This window comes from Anomaloglossus baeobatrachus, chromosome 1 (genome assembly GCF_048569485.1).
Source record: "Anomaloglossus baeobatrachus isolate aAnoBae1 chromosome 1, aAnoBae1.hap1, whole genome shotgun sequence".
Lineage (NCBI taxonomy): Eukaryota > Metazoa > Chordata > Amphibia > Anura > Aromobatidae > Anomaloglossus > Anomaloglossus baeobatrachus.
The window spans coordinates 878,381,603-878,387,854 of NC_134353.1; the positions used below are offsets into that span (position 1 = coordinate 878,381,603).

Here is a 6,252-nt window from a genome sequence, read left to right on the forward strand (position 1 = left end):
CTCCGGCGTCCTGCGATGCTTGCATCTAGCCGCGACTGACACAGACACTGCTGAATGCAGCCTCGCAGCGAGACAGCAGAGGTAATTACCGGTCATTTCCCACGGCCGGTAATGTGAACTCACTGCCGACCGTGAGAAATGCAGAGTGTGCTCACAGGGACTATCTATCCCTCTATCTATCCATCCCTCTATCTATCCCTCTGTCTGTCTATCTATCTATTCTTCTATCTATTCTGTCTATTTCTCTATCTCAGAATGAAATGACTTTTTTTTTTTTCAATGTGCTTTATTGCATTGAATGCAATAAAGCACATACCAACCCGCACGCAGCAAAACCGCGGCAATACCGCGAACAATACCGTGGTAAAACCGCAGCAAACCGCATGCGGTTTTCGGGTGCGGTTTGCCGTGCTTTTTTACCGCGGGTGCGGTAATCTTTGAATACCTGCGCACATAGCCTTACTCTCATTGTCCCACTGCTGTTTTTTTCTACAAATACTGAGGTAAAAAACTCACTACTCAGTGCATGCATGTGGCCTTATAGATGCTAAGGTAAAAAAACTCACCCAATACTGAAGCTGTGAGCGTGGCCTTACAGTTCCTTCAGAATGGATGGGCTTTAAAGAAATCTACCACTTTTCTTTTTTGTTACATTGAGCAAACTGCCCTACTGTTCGTTCTTGAAGTCCACAAAATGCCAATTTCTTTTTTGGATATGTTGAGTTTTATGTAAAGATTTTCCCCATAGCATTGCATTAGATGCAGAAAATCTGTAGGTAAAATAAGCTTTTATTACTGCATTTCCGCTGCAAAAACACATAAAAATCCACACACAACTATATCAATAAAGTTTTTTCAAAGCCAAATACCAACGCAGCTTTATTTGAAACATGACATGTCAAAAAGAGACAAAAACTGCAGCGCCAAAAAACCGCAATAAAAATGCATGAATAAAAAAAAACCTTCTAATAACCTAACTAGGTGTAGAAATGCTGCAGATAAACCTCACCAAATACTCATGGTTAGAATTTTGACTTAGGCCCCCTTCTCACGTCCATGATTCTGGTACGTATGATGTCCATTTTCATACGTACACGTGCATGGACATACATAGACCCATTAAAACTAATGGGTCTCTGCCCATATCCATGGTTTTTCACAGACGTGTCCTTGTGGCGCACACGTGTATCTGTGCGTTCCGGATGGAGACAAGTCTGTTTTTCACTGGCAGCACTGATGTCACATGACCCTCACACTAATGTGATCCGTGTGACATCACTGTGACACATACCGGTAAACATGTGACTTTGAAATAAAATTATTTTCTATACTCACCTGTCTCCAGCGCTGCTGTCACTTGCTTCCGTGCCCGCTGTTTATGCTCATTGCATATTCACTGCACCGTGGATCCGGAAGCAGCAGCGCAGGGTACAGGTGAGTAAAAAGTTCCTGCTCTCCTTGTGTTATCATAGAAAGCACATGGAGAACACATGTGTTCCAAGATCATGGTACAGGGCCATACGCACCTTCACCAAGTCCGTGCAAAATGTGTGTTTTGCATAGACGTGTGAAGGGGGCCTTAGACAACTATAGGAGATGTGACACAGAAGACCTTCCCTCATGTTTTTCTCATTTCCTGATAAATTGCTTAATAAGCAAATAGATGTTAATGATCAAAATTGAAAGGTAAGAAAACAAAGCCAACATCTGATCGCTACTCCTCTACAGAACCTGCAAAGCTGGGAAAAAAGGAAACCGAGGACGCGTTCGGCACGGCCGGTTTCCTTGCAGGAACTTTTCTTGCTATTTCTGTGTGTAGAGTGCTTCCCCTGTGCATGGGAAATCTCAGCCGTGAATCTCTCCATGGTTCAGTCTGTCCACAATAGCTGGAGATCAGAGATTACAGCAAACACCCAGGGGTCACTGACTGTCACAGGTCATAATAGCGATTGTTGTCCCATGGCATGGGAGAAATGACTTGAATAGTGTAAAAGAGGAGTGTGCCGCTTTCTTTATCCTCTGCATAGAAATACAATAGATGGGACAGTGGGAAATTCAATGGTAATGCATTTTATTTTTTTTAAATGATCTTGGTTTTTGCTTGGTTATTGGTTCTCATGGAAGAATAGTATTATTGCCAGTGCTATATGGGGAAAAATAGCCTCCCAGAACAAAGAAAATTATCTTCCAGTGCCACCTATTGGAGGTAGTGCTGGAAAAATCCCCCTTAGATAAGGCTACTTTCACACATCAGTTTTCTGTATTCAGGTACAGTCCTTTTTTTTTCCGTATGCAACGTTTCCGGTTTTGTTGTGCAAACCGGACCCACCGGATCCGGTTTTAAGCGGATCCGTTGGGGACGGATCCGGAATAAAACGGATCCGGTGGGTCCGGTTTGCATCCGTTTTGCATCCGTTATGTCCGTTTTTTTACGGATCCGTTTTTTAAACACTAAACAAACAATTAACGCGTTCCGTATTCTGATTGGCTATTGGGAAAATATAGTATATATACAGTATTTTGAAGCATATATTACAGAATGAAGACAAGCAGAAACCATGGATGTTATTCTTGCAAATATCACAAAGATCACTGCAGATTTTATATTTGAGGCAAATCGCTTGGCTATCATCGTCAGAGAAAAGGAGCGACAGCGACTGAGGCGTCAGCGACATCGACGCTTTTGGATCCATCCCCTGACTGCCCAGAGACTGACACGTGGGGTGTTTTCAACCCTATACCTGGAGCTCCGTGGAAACGATGAAAAATTCACAAGCTATGTCCGGATGTCAGTGAATAATTTTGACGTCCTCCTTGGCCTTGTTGCGGACAACATACGTAAAACGGACACCTACAGCCGGTTCTCTATAACACCCGAGGAGCGTTTGCTGGTTACGCTTAGGTAAGTTTTTTTTTTAAATTGTATCCTCCTGTTAAATTGAGTTTTAACTGTAATGTGTTTGCTATTATTTTTTTATAATTATTGTCTTTCCTTTACAGATTCCTTGCAACTGGAGAGTCGCTTTCGTCCCTTCACTACCAGTTTCGACTAGGAATTTCCACCATCTCGGGAATCATTAGAGACACTTGCCAAGCCTTGTGGGATTGCCTCCATGAGGATTTCATCCCCCAGCCCACCAGGGACAGATGGCTTGCAATTGCCGAACAATACTACAACATTTGTCAGTTTCCAAATTGCCTTGGCTCAGTGGACGGCAAACATATAAGAATTGTGAAACCTGCTGCTTCGGGGTCAGAATACTACAATTATAAAAAGTATTTCTCAATTGTCCTAATGGCAATAACGGATGCGGACTACAAATTTATCTCAGTGGACATTGGCGCATATGGGAGATCCAATGACTCTCAGGTCTTTAAAATGTCCCCAATGGGGCGGCGAATCTATGGGAATACTTTTGATTTCCCTCCTGCAAGACCTCTTCCTGGCACATGTGAGCCCCCAATGCCCTTTGTTTTTGTGGCCGACGAAGCCTTTCAACTCTCCCAACATCTATTAAAGCCATATGCAAGCCGTGGATTGACGCAAACACAAAAAATATATAATTACCGATTATCCAGAGCCAGAAGAATGGTGGAATGCTCCTTTGGGATACTAAGCAGCAAATGGCGAGTGTTGTTAACAGCGATTAATTTAAACATTGAAACTGTTGATGAAATAGTGAAAGCATGTGTGGTACTGCACAATTTTGTTTTAACAAAGGAACCTTTGTCCTTGGATGACCAGAGTTTGGAAGCCACCTCTTTGACTGACTACACCAGTCCTGGATTTAGGAGTAGTGTTGCCTGTTCAACAATACGTGACAAATATGCTGACTATTTCGTGTCCCCAGAAGGTAGAGTAGATTGGCAAGATCAAATGGTATAAGATTTTTCTTTAGTTTTATAACAAATAAAAATAGTTAAAAATAAATTAAAATATATCTTGTTAACCTTGTTAATTTTAATCTTTGAATCTCTTTAAAAATTTGTAAATTTTACACCGTCAAATTACAACATGTTATGTTTTTGTATTACCTTATTATTAACTTAACTTGCAAAATAATATTCCCCCCCAAAAAAAACAAGAACAAATAAATACTTTTCAACAAAAAACTTTTATTTTTTATTACATACATAAATTATAAATTTGTATATCTTGGGCTTGGGGTGGAGATAGTACTGGAGGGGCTGACAGGTGGGAACACACGCACAGTTGGAGTATTGAGGGTGGAAAGTGGTGTTGGTGGTGGTGGTGGGGAAGTAACAGAAGGTGAAGGTGTGGTTGAGAAACCAAGAGGGAAACCAGGAGATGGGATGGGATTTGGTAAGGATTGAGGGGTGGAGTGGAGGGATTGGGAGACAGAAGAGGTGGCGGGTGAATTAGTGGCTTGAGTTGGGGTCATGATGGGTGTGGAAGGCGAGATGTGGTAGTGGGTAGGAAGTGTAGGGGCAGATGTGGTTGGGAGCTGGTACTGGGCCGCAGGCTGGTACTGGGCTGCAGGCTGGTACTGGTCAGCAGGCTGGTACTGGGCAGCAGGCTGGTACTGGGCAGCAGGGGGAGTAGGGACAATGGCTGGAGGGGGGGCAGGTGCTGGAGGAGGGGTGGGTGGAGGTGGTTGGGAGGAAACCTGCGCCAGAGCCTGCCGTGTGGCTTGCATTACATGCATCTGCTGGTCAGGAGATAGCTTTTCCATGCGCTCTAGTACGGCTTGAAAAAAACAATGATTGGGTGATTTACTTGCATCTAAATGCAGCCTGTCCAGACGCGTGCACAATTCGTGTGTATTTTTATCCATATTGGCCTTTATGAAGCTAAAACCAGAACTATTTTGTTCGGCTAATAATTTAATGGCGTTCTGGAAGGCTGCATTTAGATGCAAGAACTCTGGCGCATAGTTCTTTTCCTGACCCCTATGACGCTGACGCCCAGAACCCAAAGGTGTTCTACTGAGGGCAGCAGTGTCAGAGGGGTGGGGTAGGGGAAAAGCTATCTCGTCACCAGCAGCTTCAGGTAATGAAGTCTCACGGGAAGCTCCAGCGCAGGTGGATGGGACAGATGTAGATGGAAGGGAAGGTTCAGATGGGTGGGGTCTGTGCCTGTGTTCCCCAGTGGCGGACTGTTCAGGGATCGCTCCTGTCGGGTTCGATGCAGGCTCCTGAGTGCTGCAGACGGTGCTGTTAAAAAGAGGAAAAACAAAACAATAATTAATTTAATTGCTATACATTGGCACTGACTAAAAAAAAAGGCAAAAAAAATCAGACATAAAATATTATACTTTGTACATATTGTGGGGAATATTTACCTTCTGCACACCATAGTTGTCCGGAGGAACGACAACGCTCTAAAGTAACGGTATTTCGATCTGCGTCCTCCGGATCCACTCGGGGCCTGCATCTCTTGATTCAACTCCTTTTTGAAGCGATCCCTGATAGACCGCCACCGCTTCAGAAGTTTGTCACCTGAAAGTGGAAAGCACAAAGTGGTTAGTATACAACACATTACATCCTGCAGCATAACCTACTGAACTGTGAATACTTACGCGCTTTCTTCTGGCCACGAGAATTGAGCTCCCCCCAACCTTCTATCGCTGCGTGGCATACCTCGTCCCAGAGTCGACGGGTTACGATCGAATCAGCGTGGCGGCAGTCAGCCATGTTCCACAGCGGCTCCCTCTCTCTAACTTCATCGATGAGGAGGTCGATGTTGATAAATCCGGCCTCCTCACCGTCAGAATCGGGAGCACGCTGTGATGCCTGTTCAAAGAAAGAAAAAAGAAATTAAAAAAAAAAAAAATTAGACAGAAATTCACACAGACATGAAAAAAAAAAAAAAAATAAAAAAAAAATCTTACACTATGACCACCGCCACCTCGACGACGACCCTGGGACGGTCTTGGGGGAGCTCTATCGTGAGCCCTAGAAGTTGAAGCCTTTAGTGAAAAAAAAAAAAAAATTATTTACTTATGTGTTTGTTGTGCTGTGGTAAACAATTCCTGTATGAAACTTACACTATGACCGCCCGCTCCGTGTATTTCTCCACCCCTTCCGTCCTCTTCTGGCAGCATCTCCTGTGATGTTTCTGCCACCTGTGTAAATGTCGTTTATTTAAAAAAGAATTTTTTTTTTTAAAAAAAAAACACCAAAAAATAAAAAAATATATACCTCAGTTTGTGAACCGGAGGGCGGGCTACCAGAAGACGACATCTCTTTTTTTATTACAGGCCTCGCTTACACACCGACTGGCTGGACCAA

General features: G+C 43.5%; 1 long non-coding RNA gene across 1 annotated transcript; it reads right to left on the reverse strand.

The window, feature by feature from the left end:
- Window positions 1-4,926: 4,926 nt before the first annotated feature.
- LOC142301648 (uncharacterized) lies at window positions 4,927-5,604 on the reverse strand. The gene is made up of 3 exons (XR_012752859.1): window positions 5,541-5,604; window positions 5,304-5,460; window positions 4,927-5,175 (listed from the first exon to the last, which is right to left on the reverse strand). It is a non-coding gene; the product is annotated as an uncharacterized LOC142301648 (long non-coding RNA).
- Between the last annotated feature and the right edge of the window lie 648 nt (window positions 5,605-6,252).